At 41.8% G+C, this 21148-nt stretch overlaps 1 protein-coding gene across 4 annotated transcripts in view; it reads right to left on the bottom strand.

The window, feature by feature from the left end:
• Positions 1–21148, bottom strand: part of TAFA4 (TAFA chemokine like family member 4) — a 206410-nt gene that overhangs the window by 164297 nt on the left and 20965 nt on the right. For 2 of the 4 annotated variants that reach the window (XM_070455701.1, XM_070455699.1), the window contains exon 1: positions 4640–4835. The exons of 1 other annotated variant lie outside the window; for it this stretch is intronic. The gene's annotated coding sequence lies outside the window, so the exon portion shown is untranslated. Of the gene's footprint in view, positions 1–4639; positions 4836–21148 lie in introns of those variants that run through there. One more of the 4 variants, XM_020910054.2, reaches the window with a different exon arrangement.

Genomic DNA, 21148 nt, shown 5'->3' with positions numbered 1-21148 from the left:
TAAAGGAATAAAACCATAAATTTTCATAGAAAACTTTAGGATACACAACATAGATGTAAGACTAAGAGAATTCAAGCAGACATAATTAATGGTCATCAAAAAACTAATCATAAAAGCAGTGCTAGTTTTTGACAGTTCCACTTTTAGTTAAGACAACTGAAATGTCACAGAAATGTTTGACCAGTATCTAGTTTGGAATGAATTTACAGTGCTAACAAAGCCAACATAGACAATTTTTTCTGCAATGTGTATTTTTATTTTAAAATAATCCCACTGTTCTCTCTTTAAAAGAAATATAAACATATCTTCCTATCTTTCTAAAAGGGATTATCCTGCTCTTCTGCACTAACAATACTATGAACAATCTCTTAAAATGAAAAATTAGCCACATCTTTACTATCTTTCTGCTGCTGCTGCTAACTATCTTTCTAAATACACCATATTCCTTTTATTTGGCATTGTATTAACAAGAATTCCCTAACATCTGACACTACTGTATTTCTGAATGAAAATTATTTATGCTCATGCTAATAACTTGCTACTGCATGATCCTGGCATCTTTTGAATTAAGAAGAATGTCAAGGAAAGAGTCAATGTGGTTTTACATGAATGACTCTTTGAAAATCAGTAGTTCATCCATACAGAGAAAGGCATTTATTAACCCTGTACCTGGTACACACTAAGTGTTCAACAAAGGTAAGATGCCATTATCAATATTTATGATCATACTTTAAAAAGAGTATTATTCCAAATTATTGGTTTGGCTGCACAGCAACTAGAAAGCACAAAGTATGAAGGAAGAGATTATCACACAATAAATAAATGTTCTGAGTTCTTAGACCTGAAGTGATGCCTCAGCATCGTTTTATCATCCTTGTCTTTCCCTGTGCTCAGGGTCCAAATAGGTCCAAATAGGACCTCAGATAGGTCCAGATTGAGTCACCTTACCCACTCCTCCTCCACCATCATCTCTCAGTTAAATGTCTCTTTTATAATTACAATACTAAGCCACCAGGAAGTGAACCAAGCTAACTGCTGCATACAGTTATCAAATCTCTGAGTCAGGTTCAACGAACTTAACGTTGTAACTAAGACTCAATAATGGAAGAAGTGGAAGTGGTCCTCCCTCCACGGAGACAGCTACAATGTGGGTCCCAGCACATTACTAAAGCCATTCCCTGCAGCTTTTCACCAGAAAGCACAGTGGGCTAGGAGTGAGGATTCGGGGGTTCTAAGCCCACAGTGGATCCAAGTCACAACATCTCCTACTTTTGATCTTCTGGAAAATGGAACTCTGAGATACTTTACAGGTTCAAAATCCTGCTTGCCTTTGAATCTCCCCTTAAACCACACTGCACAGTTAAATTTATGTTAAAAAACAAAACCCAAGAACCCTCTTAACTGACTTTATGGAGGAAAGTAGATTTAACTTGAATGGCTACTACAAAACAGAAAGAGTTACTTTTATTTTTTCAATAGATATTAAAAACATGGGAATTCAAAGTTAATTTTACGTTGTGAGCAGTGGGTTGCCAGAGTTCACAAAGTGAGTTGGCTATTATTGTAAAACCAAACTCCACACACCCATTCAAGCCTATATAAGCAAGGGCTGCCTAGGAAGGAGCTGAGCTTTTTCTAATAGTGTTTTCAAAACAAATGATTATGAAGTAATTAAGGTAGCCAAAACTGTTTCACCAACCCCTTCGTAGACATCTTTTTCTACTGCCTGTGCCCCCACCCTCAATCCTGAATCTGTTTGACAAATTAGAATGAAGAACACTATTTGCTCTCCCAGTCATTTATGATCGACTTCAAGATTTGTAGGTACACTGGTAATCCTAGCAGATTCATACCCAACACTTGATGAAAAGTACACATGTATGCAAACAAGTGAGTCCATCACCTAGATGTTCCACCTATTTCAAAGGAAAAAAAAAATCAAAAGGTTAATCCATTTACTATGATGTCTCTCCATCAGTAAAAAAAAAAAAAAAAAAAAAGAGCCAAAATGCAGGGTGAAAAATTTCCAAAGAAGAAAGCAAATGGGGGAAAATGTACTTATGCAAATTCTAAAGAGATCCATACAACTGCAATCTGAGAATTTTATTATTAAGCTAAGCTTCTTAGTGTACAAATCCCCAAAACTCTCCAACTGGGCAGCTAATTGAGAGGAAGAACCAAAGAACTTCCCTCTTTTTCTGATTCATCACAGGCAATATAGAAACCCTTGCTGAATATGATAATGTGACTTTTGTCAATGCATGTTCAAATCAGATAGCGGATTGGCTGGTGATGATGTCATACCCAAGGGTCAATCTCCATTGAATGCAGTTTTAATACCATATACACCAACACATCATTTACATAACAAAGTATTATTTTAAGTGTACCAACAAATGAACTGTGCAGATAATAAAAGCAGCTATTAGAGAAAGGCTATGTGCCACTGAAAAGTAGGTAAGGGGATAAAGAATCTCTGTGTCTGTGTGTGACTAAATGGAACTAGGTCATCAAACAAAACACATCTCTAAAAGGAGTCAAAAAATGAATATTGAAATTTAAGTGACTCAGAAGATTCTAGAACCAGATATATGGAAAAGTTGCCTCAAGTGAAAAAAATATTCAGTGATCAAGTTGAGATATTTGTAGGGTTTTTGTGTGCATGTTTGTGGGAGAAGAAAAAAAATTAGCCATTCAAAAATAAGTGAACTGGCAGCCACTGCTTATCTGGTAAGAGCAATTTTCCTATCTTTTAACAGAGAAAATCGGCCACATCAAATCATGACTTACAACCTTGTAATACATTTCAAAGTGTCAAAGCGGAGTTAAGATGGTACAGAGGGAAGAGAACAAAGTCATCTAAAGCTGAAAAATGAGACAGAAGAACTGAGGAAGAAAATCTTGAAATCCATTTCTCGGACATGAGAATATTGATCAGGAAATGCCTACACAGATAAAGAAAGCTTTTTGCACAAATGAGCAATGTCCACTCACACGGTCAGTTTGGGAGGACATAAGTCATCATTAGTCATAATGATTCTGAAAACTGCTCTCATACTGCCTTATTAAGATCTGTATTTCCAATCTAAAGGCAATGCTGGGCTTACACACTGATTCACAACCACAAACAGCAGAAATGCTCCTCATTGTAAAAACCCACAGTGAGCTGTTGAAGAATTCTGCAAGTCACACATCTGTCCTCAAATGACTGAGTGCAAAACACAGATTACATCAGGAAATGGATGTTCTTAAATTATTTTAGCCTTTTTCTGTTTCCTTTGAAACCCAGGTCCTGCCTAAACAGGACTCAGACACACAAACTCACTGTCCTCAGCAAGTGGCCTGGAAGAAGGGCAAGTCTGACCAGGAACCTGAACCATCATCGTGGACCAATTTGGGCATCTGGGTCTGCAGGTACGGGCTTCGGGTTGTTGAATCCCCAGACCACGGATAAGACAGAAAGAATCAGACCACGGCTTTCAACGTCTCCGTTCCCACGCTCCAGGGTCACTTGTCACATCACATCAACCTTGCCCGTCTTGGAGGGACGGCGGTTGAAAAGTTAAAGAGGAACCGAGGACACGGATACAGACGCTTCCTCAAGGGGGTCCTAAAATCCTGTGTGGGGGGTGGGCACAGGGGTAGGTTTCAGCGAGTAACCATGAACTCGTGTATACACATCTGGCTGAGGAGTTGCTGCATAGCTTAGCTAAGGTTCTCACGGAGGTCTGTGGAGCTCCCAAACGTTAAATGACGCTGATTCAGGCGGAAAACGCACCAGTAGCACCGTGTCTGGCCTGGGTTGTCTCCCTAGGTGCGGGTTATCAGGCTTTCCATTTCATCGTCCCCCGAAAAAGAGAACATGGCTTAAGGTTAAAGATGCCCTCCCTTCCAGGGGCTGGCTGACAGAGCAAAGGAAGCAACCGCAGACGAAACTGAAAAAGACGGGAAGAAATTCAAGCGCGCCGGCTTGGTGGACAAATGCTAGATACCTAACGTGAGAAGGGACGGTACTTCTAGACCTGCTACACTTCTCCCCTTAAGTGGGAAGCTTCGCGCTCACAGCTGCAAGTTGCGCCCCGGATCACACTGCATCCTCCCAGCAAGAGCCGGGCAAACTGGAGATCGCTGTAGGCTAACCCGCTCTCTCCTTCAGGCTCCTATAAAGATACCTCCTCAGACCTAAGGACTTCTTCAAAACAAGGACTCGCGGCCACTTCGCCCTCTGCCTTTACATACCAATTCATCAAGTGACCTCGCAGCCATTCACGGAGCACCCTCGGGATCTCTGAGGGACAGACACAGCCCTGAAGTTGGAAGCTTGCCACACACACACCCCGCTTCTTAGCGCCGCTTCCAACTTCGGGGTGCACGGCAGCCTCCGCACAGAAGGTCACTCCCGCAGTCCAGAGCGCCAGGATGAGCGGGAGGAGGCAAGTCGGTATCGGCCCGAGAGGCAGCTGCTGCCCCGGAGACAGACCGTGAGCAAACGGTCCCAAGTCACCCCAAGCCCATCTTCCCGCCTCCTCCTTGCCGTTTCCACCTTGCTCACTCAGCTAAAGCCGGCAGCCAAGTCTGAAACCGCGCGTGCAGAGCGACACACCGATTTCCCTCCGCACCCGAGCCAGAGGACGCTCACCGTGCCGCCTCCCCGCAGACATCCCCACAGAGGCCCATCACCTCCGCAGGCTCGCTTTGAAAGGAAACTCCCAAGTCTCTCCGAAGACAAGTCCGAAACTGCATCTGGAGAACAAACGTCTGCGGAGGCAGCAGCTGCGACTCCACTCCTGGGGCTGGCAACAGCCTCGGTGCGCCCCGTCCAGGGCGGCGCGCGGCCAGCAGTGCAGCAGAGCCAGGCTAGCAAGCCCACGGGGAGGGGCAGGGCCGCCGCGGGTCACGGTGATTGGCCAGGCTGGTTGGCTGCCCCCGCCCCCGCCCCGCCTGGTGGTCCACGTGGGTCGGCCCTCTACCCCGCCTGCACTACCGCTCCGTCCGGGTGCTCCCAGCGTCGGACTCCGCGCACCTCTCCCTAGCGCCTCGCTGTGGCCATCACTCAGCAGGTGCTAGGGAAAGCTCTTCCTTCTGAAGAGCTGAGCGCCTCGTGGAGCCCTGCATCAGAGAGGAATTTAGGGCTCAGCTCCCAGCTGAAACAATCCCTTCACATGGTTTCTCCATCGGAGGACGCAAGGCAGCTTGCAAACAGTTTTCCTTAACCGCCCTCAGCATAGCACATGCATAATTAATCCACTTTCTTTTGTAACTTGCTTGCAAGGAAAAGGAGGGAAATCTGCACAGTGATCACCTGAACACTTTATTTTAAAAAATCATGAAAAGTACCGCTAAGGCTTCTTTGCCTGGAATCCCACACCAAATCCTCTTCCTTCTCCCGTCCCCAAGTAACAGTCACAATCCATGACTTAATATTTACACAGTATTCATTTTACAGAGACTACCTCATCTGATCTTCATTTTATACACCAGAAAACAGAGACATTACATAATTTACTGAAGATCACACAGTTAATCAGTGGTCACTGTGTAATTTGAACCTTGGAAGTCTGGTTGCAGAATCCACGTTCTTTGATATTCAAAGTGCAATCCTGGAGACGCATCCCCTGAGAACTTGTTAAGAATGAAGACTTTCAGACCCCACCCCGAAACAGCATCTTCATTTTAACAAGATCCCCAGGTGACTGGTATCTGCATAAAGTTTGAGAAACATTGTTCTAAATCACTGTGCTGTTCACTGTCATTGGTTTGCCTTATCATCCTCTGGTTCTTTCACCCTGCAGTGATCATTATGCATCATTTTGCCCCAGATGTACACCAGACTATATTTGCCCTTCTCTGAGCCGACTGCTTGTGCCACTACAAGCCTCCTGCCTCTGCTCCCCATTCCTTTGTTCTAAGAGACAGCCATCATGCCGTATTATTTTATGTATCATTTAACTTTTTCAATCCTTTGTTCTTTTACTCCTGGAGTTGGGGGCTCTGTAAGCCAAGATTATTACTAAGTTGTCACCAGTCTAGAAGGGAATTCAAGTATCAGAGACAGAAACTTGATCTCTGAGGAGTTCCTCAGTGCTGAGATTCTATGAAGGTCAAGGGCAGATCCAAGGAAAACCTGAAACTACATGCCAAGAGATGCCAGAACTCTCCTGGTGGCATTCAGTCAGTCAGTCAGCCAATGAAACTGATGGCATACTCTGGGTCAGGCATTCATTCATTCACTCAATGAAACTGATGGCATACTCTGGGTCTAGTGCTGGTATATACAGACATAACAGAAGTAAATGAAACAGTAAAAATTCCTGCCCTCATAGAGCTTACCTCCTAGTGAGGGGAGACAGCAATAAACACCATACATAAGTGAAGTCCAGAGTATGTAGAAGGTGTGCAATAGAGAGAAATAAAGTGCGGGAAGGGAAGTGAGCACCAAGAGGTCATGATTTAAAATGTAGGAATCAGGCTAGTTTTCACTGAGACGGTAATATGGGGACAAAGACTTGGAAGAACTGAGGGTGAAAGTCATTTTGAAGAACTCTACAGCCATTTAATCACCAAATACTGATCGACTGAGCACTAAGCTAGTCATGTGTGCTAAGCATGGTTCTGGCATGGGTCTGTGTGTTTATTTAAGCCCTCCTGTATTTCATACGTCCAACTTTCCCTGAACTGAAATTTTCTTGTCCTAGTAGAGAAAAACAAGTAAGCAATTTTATGTGGCTCAACCCACTATCATACTTTTCCATCCTGGATGCTCAGGATTGTTAGGGGTTTCATACACTGATGTCCTAACCCCCAAGTACCTTGGAATGCGACCTTACTTGGAGGAAGTTCTTTACAAAAGTAATCAAATTAAAATGAGGTGATTAGGTAATACAATATGACTAGTATCCTTATAAAATGGGGAAACTTGGAGATAGATGCAAAGAGAAAGCACCAGGTGAAGGTGAACACAGAGATGGGACTGATGGTTTTACAAGGCAAGCAATGCCAAAGATTGCAGACAAACCTCCAGCAGAAGAGAGAAGCGTGGAACAGATTATTTTGCTTTGAGCCCTCAGAGGGAACCAACTTGACCAACTTCTTGACCTCAAATGACTACCTTCAGAACTGTGAGATAATAAATTTGTGTTGTTTAGGCTACCCAGTGTAGCACTTTTTTACAGCAGGACTAACAAACTAACAAAAGTATGTTTCTAAGGTAGGATGCTACAGTTTAAGTGACTCATTATAAATTTCCAATGACTGATGATGCCTTTTGTGTAATACAGCAAGAAGCCAAGATGATCTGAGATGAGGTTTACCAACCAAATCACCACAAGAAAAGACAGATTATGTTTTTTAAAAAGCCAAAGTTTTTTTTTTTTTTTTAAAGGCCCAATTATTCAATCATTTCTCATCTATTCATCAAATGCCTAGTATATGTCAGGCTGTGAGATACAGTAACAAATAAGACGGATGTGGTCCCTGCTCCCAAGTGACATCATTATGGAGAGAGTCAAATGGTAAACAAATCAACAAACATATAAACAAGCTAATTTCAGACCAGAATAAATGCTTAAAAGAAAATAGAGTAAGGCTAGAGGAATAAAGGGATGGGAGGATGGGTTTAATTTCCAATGACTGCCCAGGGAAGGGTCGTATGAGGGGGTGACACTTGAGACAAAGACTTCCATAACAGAAGACCATCCAAGCAAAGATCTAGCAAAAACAGTTCCAGGCGGAGATAACAATTGCTCATTTCTTTTTGAATTTTACTTATTTTTATTTTTGGCTGCACTGAATCTTCATTACTGGGCTTGGGCTTTCTCCAGTTGCAGCAAGCAGGGGCTACTCTCTGATTGCAGTGCACGGGCTTCTCATTGCATTCGTTTCTCTTGTGGAGCACAGGCTCTTCTAGAGCACTGGCTCAGTGGTTGTGACACGGGCTTAGTTGCTCTGGGGCATGTGGGATCTTTCTGGAAAAGAATAAAACCCATGTTCCCTGCCCTGGCAGGCAGACTCTTGACCTGTGACCACCAGGGAAGTCCACAACTCCTCTTGTAAGGAAATATCCTTGCCATCCATTTCTTAACACCCTTCCTTTCTCTCTTTGCTACCCCTGCTGCATCCTTTGAGGTTGTACAAAATTAATGTCTTCCTCATAAAAACGGGGCCAAGGTGTTAATTTTCTTCTGTAAACCTGGGGAGGTCATGCCAACAGGGTTTTAGATCCTCACACACTCTCACAAAACATCCCAGGATGTGCCTCTGTGTTTGCAGGTAGTGACATCACATAACTAGGACGCTGTGTTTATTTTCCTCATTTGTATAATATCCAGAATACAACTGGGGAATGTCCTAGTGCTTAATCAATACGCTGATGAGTGACTGTGCCTTCAAAATAACATTCCGACTCTCCAAGGCCTATTTATAAAATCCTCTGATTGTCAAGGGAAGCTTCAGTTTTCAGCTTTTGTAATGCTCATGTACTTTGAAGGCAATTTTCACTTAGGAGACTAATAAGAGTAACAGCTAATATTAATCAGAGGCTTGTGTGTGGCTCACTCTGCTAAGCGCATCTCATGGATTATTATCCCCACCACGCTACAAGGGAAATTCTATGACATCCTCTTCACAAATGAGAAAACTGGGGCTCAAAAAAATGAAATAATAGGCCCAGGGCTGAAACCACTATTAAATGGCAGACTTAGAGCTCAAGCTGGTCTCTTTCCCTAGAAGGCTTACACTAGGGTGGGTGAGCTGAAAGCAAAAAGCATTTATCTATTCTTTTGCTTTTGTCTTTAAGATTTTCATAGCACCGTTGTCTAACTTTTTTTTTTTTTACACGCCAGCCCTTGAGCTTTCAAGTTCACTTTTCTAACCAGATATTTGCTTTGCTTTCCCTGGCTTCAAACCAGGAACCGAAAGAACTTTGATAAATGAAACGACAGATACACTTTTTGTTTTCAGCCTGTCTGTTTTTCAGCATCCTCTGAGGGAATGGGAGTCAAGCTTCTTAGACATCAGTCTACTTTGACAGACATCCGTATCACACACGCTGACAGCTCCCGAGCTCAAAGGGAGCCCCTCCCCTCACTCAACTCATAGGGAACATCGTGCCCCCTGCCAGTCCCAAAGCTGTGTACAATGTGTGATGCCAGCTCTGAGACTCTTTGCACAGACACTAACAGATCCTTTTGCCTGAGAGTGAAGACCTAAAAATGGCTTCAGCTGGTCTTTGTGAATCGCCTTCCATTCCCAGTCCTGGTCAGTGAGAAAGCCTGGGGAACTCGCAGAGGTGAAGAAATGAGAGGTACGCCTCCCTGGGTCCTCGATTCCCCTGCCACATTAAGGAAGCGGGTGGCCGTTCTGGCAGTTGCATGACTTCCTGCCTGGGGTGGTGTGGTCAGGCTTGCTCTGAAATGCTGGAAGTCAGACAAGGTGGCTGGTCTTCACTTTGGAAGTCTCAGGTAGGTCTCCCTATCTTTCCCTTTGCTGAGCACAACTGCTTCAATAATTTATGCCCTGGAAAAGCAGAGCACTTCGGGGCAAATCAGCATAAGAAGGATTTATGAAACCACAGTGGGAAGGCATTTTGAGAGATCACACAAGAGCTGGTGCATGGAGCACTATGAGCTCGTTCCAAGTAGGACCAGCCTCAGGTAGAATCACCAGAGAAGTAAGGCTCCTTCTAGGGCCCTTTCTTCTTCTCGTCCCTTCCATCCAGCATCTTCCAGTAGGGTCATACTCCTCCTTAGCGACGCAGAAGACTGCTGCTGTCATCCCTTAATTCATTCTTTCATTGATTCTTTTATTAATTCATATAAAGCTTTGTCAAAGATGTATTTGTATCTCCGTGTTCACATCACTATTATGCACAACAGGGAGAAGCAACCCAAGTAAGTGTCCATGAATAGATAAACAAAACAGATATACCATGTAGCATCACCCAGCCTTTAAAGGGAAGGAAATTGCTACACACGCCACAAGGATGAACCTTGAGGACATTATGCTAAGTGACATAAACCACTAACAAAAAGACAAGAGCTGTATCATGTCCTGCATGTGAGGTACCTAGAGCAGCCAAATTTATAGAAACAGGAAGTAGAATGGGGTGGAGAGGTGGTGGGGAGAAGAGAGTTAGTGTTTAATGGGTAACAGAGTTTCATTTCTGCAAGAAGTGTGTGGGGACAGATGGCAGAGATGGATTTGCACCAGTGTGAAGGGAGTTAATGTCACCCAACTGTGCCCTTAAAAATGCTGTGGTGAGGAAATTTCACTTTATGTGTATTTAACAACAATTAAAAACATTTTTCAAATCTAGTGGAAATTCTCCTAAATCAACTGAAAATGGAAAAAATGAAAAGCTTACAATGTGATTCTATTTGTATCACAACTTAACAGACTTAGACTAAACACACTTTCACATAACAACAACAAAAAAAATTGTTTTCATCTTTGCATGTGTGCTAGACATTGTACCAGGCACTCAAGATGCTGTTTAAAAGACACGCATGGGACTTAATCTGCTGGTCCAGCTGCGAAGACTCCATGCTCCCAAGGCAAGGGGCCCGGGACAGATCCCTGGTTGGGGAACTCTATCCCACATGCTGCCAGCTAAGTGTTGCCATGTCACAACTAGACATCCTTCATGCCACAACTAAATAAATCCCATGCAGCCAAATTAAAAAAAAAAAAAAAATTTAAAGGTTATGTCTTTAAAAAAAAAAAGGACATTCATAATCCCTGACCTCAAAAACCTTAACAAAAGAATACCACGATGACCTGATGGAGTCTGTTATTCAGTTTATACTCTTTCCCCAACAAATAGTTACTTTCTACTATGTGATAGGCTCTCTGCTACCTACTCAGATACATCAGTGAACAAAATAGACACAGACTCAGTCCTCACAGGGCTGCCAGTCTAGCAGGAGAGAAAGATACAAACAAGAAATTATTGTTTCTCTAACTTCCCTGCTCCATCAGAATTTACTGATTCTCAACTAGACTCTCTAACAAGTGTCTTTATGAAGTCTACTAATGATATCGAAGTATAAAGCTTCTGTCACCCCTTCCATATTTGTAACATATACAGGCAATAACATTAGAAATAATATAGTAATCCAGTTTTCTTCTAAAATGTGGCTTCCATTCCAAAGATGGTGTACACAATAATTTTAGCTAAAATATGGAAGGTTTCTTTTAGTATCTGTAACTTATTTTAATGTATATTATGAAAATAGATAAATGATAGTATCAAATCTGTGATTTTCATGAAATTGTTATTGATAATGAGGTTAAATTAAAAGGTGATTCCAGTTGAAGAAAAGATTATGATAACAGTAATTTAGGCATTTGGTAAAAATCAAGAAGGTGAGACCCAAAAAAACCAGGAAGAGAGCTGATGTTTATAAAAATAGGAGTGATTCTATTGGCAGAAATGCTTGACCAATGACAGGCTGATGAGAATGATATTATCAGGAAATACAGGTTTTATAGTCATTGGAAAAGACCCTGATGTGGGGAAGATGAAGGCAGGAGGAGAAGGGAACAACAGAGAAGATGATTGGATGACATCATTGACTCAATGGACATGAGCTTGACCAAGCTCCAGGAGATGTGAAGGGCAGGAAAGCCTGGCCTGCTGCAGTCCATGGTTTTGCAAAGAGCTGGACACAGCTGAGAGACACAGCAACAATAAAGTCACCTTTATGTTCCACCACGAGTTCATGTTCTCCCTTTCTAACTCTGTAACTCTTAGAGGCAGCCATCCCACAATACACTGAGCAATGACATGTTCTAAGAATCTCTTCCTTCCCCATTTACCATCTCAGCTTCTTCTGAAAAGACTAAATCTAGAGGAGGATGGTGGTGAAGAATGAAAAATGGTCAAGTGTGTCTGGTGCTTAGGTTGGAAGCATGCTGAGTGTGTATCATGCAAATTGTTACTGAAGCAAACTCACAGTGGAAACAATGATTACATTTCCAGTCCTCATCTGTCCCTTTTACTCTCTTTGAGCTCCAGTGCAAAGTCTGGGGCAAAGCAGGAAAATAAGTATTGGGTTTTATTCCAACCTTCTTTGTATCTGCCCTATTTTAAAACATGCAACAAAAACCACATGCCAGTTGACTTTAATTTTTGGACGAGATTTTGCCTCTACCTTAAAAGAACATTATTCAGTAAAATGTCATGAAAGTTAAAGCAGGATTTAAAGGGCTTCACTTGGACATCTGACATTTGACTCTTGATCAGGGATTTACCCACCAGGGAAGCCTAATCTATCAGACCTCAAATCCCATGGATTTCAAGAAAGTAAAGGACTGGATATTTGCCTGCCTGCCAAACAACCCCTTCAGAGAAACCATACTAGCCAGAACCCTTAATTGCAAGTGACAGAAACTCAACACAAGCTGACAATAGGCTGAAAGGAGGAACTGCCTCTTTATATAACTAAGACATTGCAGAAGCGTTATTGGATACTAGCCCTCAAGGGAGAGCACAGTGATAAAGAATCCATCTGCCGGTGCAGGAGACAGGGGTTCAATCTCTGGGCCAGGAAGATTCCCTGGAGGAGGACATGGCTCCCTACTCCAGTATTCTAGCCTATAAAATTTCATAGACAGAGGACATGGCGGGCTACAGTCCATGTGGTCACAACAGATCAAACATGACTGAGCACACACATGCTCACAGAGTGCATGAATTTGTTCCTAGGTATTCCCCATTTCTTCACCTTTTTTTTTGTTTGTTGTTTGTTTTTGCATGAATTGACATCATTCTTTCCAACCAAAAGGAGGCTTCTTCCCAAAGGCAGGGAAGAAGTCCTTCAATAGTTCTCACCGTATTTTTTCAGCCAAATGACTCTAAACGCAACAAGAATTCTTTTTCAGCTTCTAATTAAAGAAATCTGTCCCACTCACTTCATAAGCTCATCTACATGCCCAGTTTGGGCAGAGAAGATAGCACTCCCACCTTAATCATATTATAAATTCCTCCAATAGAGGATAATAAAAACTAATGTCCAAGCAGGAATCTGCCCTATCCAATGCCTTGGTGGACTGACCCATATAACAACAGCTAATTATTATAGATTCGTCTGGACTCCTAAACCAAGAACTAGCCATCCATCTGACTTGTGTGGCTTGGCTGGAAAAGGAGCATGGGCCTACAGGCTTTTTCCCTGAAATTTGAAAATGGGAGCCCAACAGACTGAGCCTTTAGCTGGGGCAGCTGGACTAAATGACATGACAGACAATTATAGCCAATGTGCAGTTGAAGTTATAAAGAAGCCAGCCTACAGAAACTGGAGATCAGGAAGAAACACTGACTCTGAGACCACATCACCTGAGAAAGGACACTCAGGGAGTTGCATTTCTCAGTTTACTGTGAATGCCAGTGCCTGAAATTTTTGTGGTATGAGGTAAGAACTGGCTAACACACTTTTACTCACTCGATCCCATTTCCTCATTATAGCAACTCCATTAGAAAGTCTCTATTCTCTCCCTTTTAAAGATGAAAACTCAAAGTTCATAGAAACTATTGGATTTTTTTTTAATGTGATTTGTCAATCTAGAGAATGTCTGAGTTGAGAATGTTTACCCCTGCTCCAAGCTGCTTCAGAACCTTGAGCAGCAGGGGAAGATCTGGCCTGGAGACCTGGATTTGGCAGTCATCTACTTGGACTCCAAGTGATACTCATGAAAGCCACAGAAGGGGACTTCCCTAGTGGTCCACTGGTAAAGAATCCACCTGCCAATGCTGAGGACATGGCTTTGATCCCTGGTCCGGGAAGATCCCACATGCCATGAGGCAACTAAACCCAAGTGCCACAATTATTGAGTCTGACTCTAGAGCCCAGGAGCTGTGCCCTAGGATCTGTGCTCCACAAGACAAGCCACGGCAACAAGTCTATGCACCATATATGCACACATGCAGATTTAGGGGAGACAGTAGTGATCTTGCTTCTAGACACCATAAGACGAAAGGGACTTCAAATCATTTGTTTTTAAAGACTTGGTCAACGCTTAAGTGGCTTCATCCTCACACTTTGTCCAGTCTGAAAAATTCAAGACAATCTCGCTTTTACACATGAATTTCTAAACAAATCTTGCAAATCAGCACAGGCCTGAAGGGCCAGAACGGCAGAAAATGAAGCAGAATATCAAGGACTGGGTGTCAGGTTGAATATGGAGACATCCAAGGCCATTCCTCCACCCTATCTTGATAAACAAGGTTGCACACCAAGTTGATTTTGCCCCTGGTACATCTGGGCTATTCTAGCATTTTAATAAGATTTTTTTAAAGAGACACAAAATAAATTATGATTCGTCGTGTCAGTGCTTTATTTTGTAAGGTTATTAGCACACTGTGACATAAATTTTGAGGAATAAATAAATGTGCTGAGATGATTTTTAAAATATTCCCTTTGCTTCCTTTTACTCTATGACTCTCCATCCTCACCCATAACAAATTCAAGCAGCTAGACAATATGCTTACAACCCTAGGGAAAAATATACCAAAGCAAAACTTGGAGAACAAAGAGACAAAACCATAGCTTGTGAGTTTCAAAACATGCCGCTGAAACCCATGCCAGACATAATAGCTTTAAAAGGGTTTCTGAGCCTCCAAAGCCAGGGTTTTGAATATCAAAAAGCCACAGCATACTCTGAACAATAGACTGGGGAAAAAATAGCCTCCCCTCTGGTTTTCAGATGAGGTACAGATTCCATAGGCTGGATGGAAGAGAAGATAGTTTAAAAAGAAAGTCAGATGAGGGTGTGTTACCGAGAAAGACCACTGTGGACAGCAGCCTCTGAGTTGTGTGAGGTTGACCAGACGTCTGACCTAGAATAGAAATTCACAGAGCTCCTCAATCTTGTTGCTGTTGGCATTTTGGCTGGAAAATTACTTGTTGTGGGGGCTACTTCACTGTAGGATGTTGAGCAGGAATCTTGGCCTCTAGCTACTAGATGCAGGTAGTACCTCCAAGTTTTGACTGCCAAAAATAAGTCCACACATTGCCAAAATTCTACTAGGGAAGAGGAGAGAAATCGTTCCTGGTTGAGAACCAATGAAGGAGGGAAAGAGAAAGAGAGAGATTCCACATACATACACATACATATCTTTCTAATTTAAAAAGTCATTTGTTCTTTATACAGAAAATTATAAGAATACACAAAGTCACTGATCCCTAAAATCATCTATACTCTATGCACTCAAAAGTCATTATTATTCAAGCTCTGTCTACACACAATGCTTCATACACATATATGTATTTCCACATAACCCAAAGGTGAGGCCATATTACCATATGTTTTGTAATTGGCACTTTTTTTTTAAAGATGGATTTTCTTAGAGGTATAGCATCCTTAACATGCTCATTATATAACCTAATTAGCCATCCCCTATTTCTGGACATTTAGATTACTCCTACTATTTCACCATTGTTGGTAATGCTCTGATGAACATCTCCATATATTCCTTTGTTTTCTTAGGATAAATTCCTAAGGAATGTTCTGGACAGGGAAAATGATATTTGAGGGCTACATCTATAATACTTACTTCTGCACTGGTTTAAGTCATAATTTGCTGATTTAAAATATACCTTATTCCACTACTGCTGTTACCTTTCTACACTGCTTCCCACTTTGCCAAGTATGCAAGGCAGCTTCCAACTGTTCCTTTTTACTGATATGAACACTAATACTCATGGAAGTTAAATGACTTGCCCAAGGCAATACTGAGCAACACTGTATCACCTGAGCCCTGGGATTTTATTACTGCTCACAGTGGCAACACGTACACAGCCAAAACTGAAATAATCCAGAGAAGATCAGTATGTCCCGCATTCACGGATGAAGTGCAATTTTGTGAGCACGAGGACATTAGGATAATTCTTGATTATGAGTTCTGTCTCTGAGTACAGTGGATTCCAGAGGTCCCAAAACATAGGCAAGGCCATGAGACTGTGGATGACTGAATCTACCACTTTCCATGCAAAATTTCACAACCAATCTCATCTCACAGTGTTGACTTAGAGGGATAATATTTAAAGATGCTAATTCCAACATCTGCTTCCTTTTTATCCCTGAAGCCAAATTATGCTGGTACAGTCTGTTTTTACTTTCAGTTATACTCTAACACAGATTTATGACTGATTAATTTCTTATCGAGGAAAAACCACCCCATCATAAGTATCTGAGACAATGACATCTAAGTATTTTATATTGCTATAACTCGAAACAGTTAGAATACAGAGTGCATCCAATGCTCATTACCTCTTAATGCTTGCATTCTTTTTCATGTTTTGATTCACAAAAAAAAATGAAAATGCTACCCACTGCTTAGCCATTTTTCAGGTCTAATGAGATTAAATAAATTCTGAGGAGGGAAAAAGAGTATGGCTTAATAATGTTTTAAGTGGTTTGTAGAAACATTCCTTCTACCATGGGCACAATTTTAAACCAAAGCCAACTTCTGCAGTGCCACTGAAGGCTAATGAATGCCTTAATAATATGCAGAGGAAAAAAGGCGATGAGCTGATTAGGTAACAGAAATATCTGAGACCTCTGAAATACAAAACGAAAACAACTCAATTGTACTCAGAGACAGAACTCCTAAGGAAGAATTATCCCACCATCACAGAGATCCACTTCACTACCATTAATACTGGGCTTCCCTAGTAGCTGAGTTGGTAAAGAATCCGCCTGCAATGCAGGAGACCCCGGTTCGAATCCTGGGTTGGGAAGATCCCCTGGAGAAGGGACAGGCTACCCACTGCAGTATTCTGGTCTGGAGAATTCCATGGACTGTATAGTCTATGGGGTTGCAAAGAGTTGGACACGACTGAGAGACTTTCACTTCACTTTCACCATTAATATTAAGTGATAACAATTGGCAGCATCTGTTGAGGTAATTGACACTCATTGATTTGACAGCTAGACTTTAAAGTTTCAGGTAAACCTTGAACCAATTTCTCTGGTTCTAGTAATACCTAGAAAATGAGCACAATTTAGAACATCATATAACTTTTCTATTCTCTAAAATTTGGCTGAACATGAAAAGATGCTCAACATCACTCATTATCAGAGAAATGCAAATCAAAACCACAATGAGGTACCATTACACGCCAGTCAGGATGGCTGCTATCCAAAAGTCTATAAGCAATAAATGCTGGAGAGGGTGTGGAGAAAAGGGAACCCTCTTACACTGTTGGTGGGAATGCAAACTAGTACAGCCGCTATGGAAAACAGTGTGGAGATTTCTTAAAAAACTGGAAATAGAACTGCCATATGACCCAGCAATACCACTTCTGGGCATACACACCGAGGAAACCAGATCTGAAAGAGACACGTGTACCCCAATGTTCATCGCAGCACTCTTTATAATAGCCAGGACATGGAAGCAACCTAGATGCCCATCAGCAGACGAATGGATGAGGAAGCTGTGGTACATATACACCATGGAATATTACTCAGCCATTAAAAAGAATTCATTTGAATCAGTTCTAATGAGATGGATGAAACTGGAGTCCATTATACAGAGTGAAGTAAGCCAGAAAGATAAAGACCAATACAGTATACTAATGCATATATATGGAATTTAGAAAGATGGTAACGATAACCCTATATGCAAAACAGAAAAAGAGACACAGACGTACAGAACAGAATTTTGGACTCTGTGGGAGAAGGCGAGGGTGGGATGTTTCAAGAGAACAGCATCTAAACATGTGTATTATCTATAGTGAAACAGATCACCAGCCCAGGCTGGATGCATGAGACAAGTGCTCGGGCCTGGTGCACTGGGAAGACCCAGAGGAATCGGGTGGAGAGGGAGGTGGGAGGGGGGATCGGGATGGGGAATACTTGTAAATCCATGGCTGATTCATGTCAATGTATGACAAAAACCACTACAATATTGTGAAGTAATTAGCCTCCAACTAATAAAAATAAATGAAAAAATAAATAAATAAATAAATAAATAAAATTTGGTTGACAGCAATCCTTCCTCCAAATAATTAAACTCTTGCAAGTTCATAATTTTTTTAAAAACAAAAGCCAATGGATTCATCTCTAAATTTTATTTTACATTTCCTGACTGCCTGTCTAGTCCTAGGGAACTGTTCTGCATATGCCAGTCTGTCTCTCTCTAAGACTGCTACCTTCAAACATACTTGCTTTCTAATAGACCAACTAGTACTGACTAGATTGATAGCATCACCGACTCAACGGCCATGAACTTGAGCAAACTGTGGGAGATAAAGGAGGATAGGGAAGCCTGGCGTGCTCATAAAGAGTCAGACAAGACTTAGCAACTCAACAACAGCAGCAATAGTTAGACATGTAAGTGTGTAAATGTACGTTACATAAACTTGGGATAAACAGAGTTTCTTACAGTCTAGCAAACTCTAAGATGGTTGTTACTTGATCCTTGGAGTCTGGAGCAAAGGGATACATTACATGTGACACTGTCTGGGTAAAGAAGGCAAGTATCAAGCAGCAGAGACCGTCTATACACATTTGGTAAACACACACACACCACTAGGGAGAGAGTTCTCAGAGACAGTGAACAGTCAATTGACAGGAAAATGCAAGCAGAGCAAAATTAAAAGGAATGAAGTACTGATACATGCTCTAACACAGATGAATCTTTAGAACACTGCTTGAGTTTATTATCAAATGAAACCAGCCAGTCACAAAAGTCTACATGCTGTGTGATTCTGTTTGTCTGAAGTGTTCAGAACAGGTAAATCATAGAAAGAGAAAGTAGGTCAGCAGCCAAGGGCTGAGGGAATGGGAGATAGCAAGTGACTGCTAAATGGATTCCTTTTAGGGAATGAAAATGTTCTACAAATAAGTAGTGGTGATGGTTGCATCACTCTTGTCAATAAGCTGAAAGCACTTTAAATAGTTGAATTTTATGGTATATGAACTCTATCTCAATAAAGTTCTGAAAACAACAACAAAAGCAGGCAGGCAGAAAGGAGTCAGAAGAAAAGACCCAGGGTGCCGAGATGTGCAGGAACCTCAGTTGCCAAAGAAACTTCTTTCCTCATCAGTCTACGTTGACTGATAACCTTTCCAGGCAACTTTGAGGCGACTAATTGGAAAAAAAATTTTAACAAGATAAAATCAATCCTGGACCTGTGTTCATCTCAACCAGCTAGATTCAGCAAACATTTCACAGCATCTACTATACACTAGCCACCCCAAATATAAAGAGTCCTCTTAAAGGGCACTATCCTCTTAAGTCACAAGCTTTTAACTAGAAAATGAAAATTTTTTTTAATAAAGGAAGAGAGTACAAATGTTAAAATTTATTCTCTTCAGATGATGGAATTAGGAGTATTTTCTTTTTTTAGTGCTCTAGAATATAATGGCTTTATATTAGAAAGAGAGGGAAATAATTATTAGGAGAAAATAATAGAGAAAAATATAATGAGTGCCCTCTTAAAGTGAAGAAATACAGAAGAAGGAGAAAATATTTGATGCTGAGGAAAGTCAGAGCAAGTCTGACAGGCAATCCTTTGTAATCCAAGATTCTCATCTCTTGGGCTTGGAGAAATCTGTTTCTCCATTCTTCATTCCTGATGAGCAGGACATGAGAAGGACTGAATCTTTCCGAAGCTGAAGCCTGCCAGAGTGGGCTTCAAGATTCATCAGCCCCCCAATCCCTACCCCAGGGCCACTCTGGGGGAACCAAGGGGCCACAGGCTCTGGGCCGGGGAACTACCATCCACCACCACCCCCCAACCACCCACTCATCTCCATCCACCCACTCATCTCCATCCAACATTAGGATCGGCTTTTTGTTTCAATAAGAGCAGGAAGATTGCTAACGCGTAGAAATCATTAGAAAGGAATTAGCTTCTGGATCTGGGCCAGTGAGTACAACTTCAGACTCTTCTATTGTTGCCAAAACACATAACACAGTAAGATGGTTTGCCGCAGAAATAAACAACAGAGAGCTTTGCTGTTAATGCACACACAGGGTGGGCAACAGGTGGAGGAAAGCCTCTACTGGTTCAGTTATTCTGTAGGAGAGAGAGAGTTGCCTTTTCAGAGCGGATGCATGGTGTTCATTTATCATTATGAACTCTGTTCTTCACCACAATTCTCACCCCATCATCCTTTACCCTGTGCTGTGGTTATTCCGCCTTCTCTGATGCAACAAGAGAAGATGGCAGAAACCACCCTGGCTCAAACCCATCCCTCGCTGCATGCTGAATGCAAATCGGGGAGGCAGCCTTTTACGAGAAAACAGCAAGGGCTTTAGGTTTGAATCCTAGCTCAATCAACCCATCAGCGAATTGACTTTGAGAAAGTTATTTCAGCTCTCTGGTTCTTTGCATTTTCCCCTATAAAATGGGTATGGTTTTAATAATGCCCTCGTAGAGTACCTATGAGAACTATTTCAAATAAGATACACACAGTGGCCCGGCACCATAGGTACTGAATAAATGGGAAGCCATTTTCATCAGTTCTCTTATGGAAGATTATTGACAGCAACATCTGCCAAAGTTTAGAGACAACGCACATGAACTCTTATCATTTCTCTTCCTTGATTTATTCAGCTAATGAATATATATTTATGTCTATATAAACACACTATATACATAGATTTGTGTGTGTGCACTAGTCACTCAGTCGTGTTTGACTCTTTGTGACACTTTGGACTGTAACCCGCCAGGCTCCTCTGTCCATGGGATTTTCCAGGCAAGAATACTGGAGTGGGTTGCCATTTCCTCCTCCAGGGGATCTTCCCAACCGAGGGATCAAACCTGTGGCTCTCGTTTCTCTTGCAGTGGAGGCATATCCTATACCTGCTGAAGCCCCTATGGATACACATACATATGCATACAGTATCTACTTTGTTGAAACTGCTTTGGTTGCAAGTGACAGAAACTCCATTTCAGCGACTTAGAACTCCTCCCCAAGTTTAGAGAATATTTGTTGATTCACATATATGAAAAGTCCAGTGGCAGCTGAGTTTCAAGCACAGCTATATCCTGAGACCCAAAGAATAGCATCACAAATGCCTCTCTTTGTGCTTGAATCTCTGCTTTTCTCTGTGTGGTTGCATGAATTAACATACATAAAGCACTCAGAATAGTGTTTGGCTCATAATATTCACTCCTATCACTTCACTTAATTTTCCCTA

The sequence above is a fragment of the Odocoileus virginianus genome, chromosome 26, assembly GCF_023699985.2.
Source record: "Odocoileus virginianus isolate 20LAN1187 ecotype Illinois chromosome 26, Ovbor_1.2, whole genome shotgun sequence".
Classification (NCBI taxonomy): domain Eukaryota; kingdom Metazoa; phylum Chordata; class Mammalia; order Artiodactyla; family Cervidae; genus Odocoileus; species Odocoileus virginianus.
This window is presented reverse-complemented; position numbering and strand designations above follow the sequence as displayed.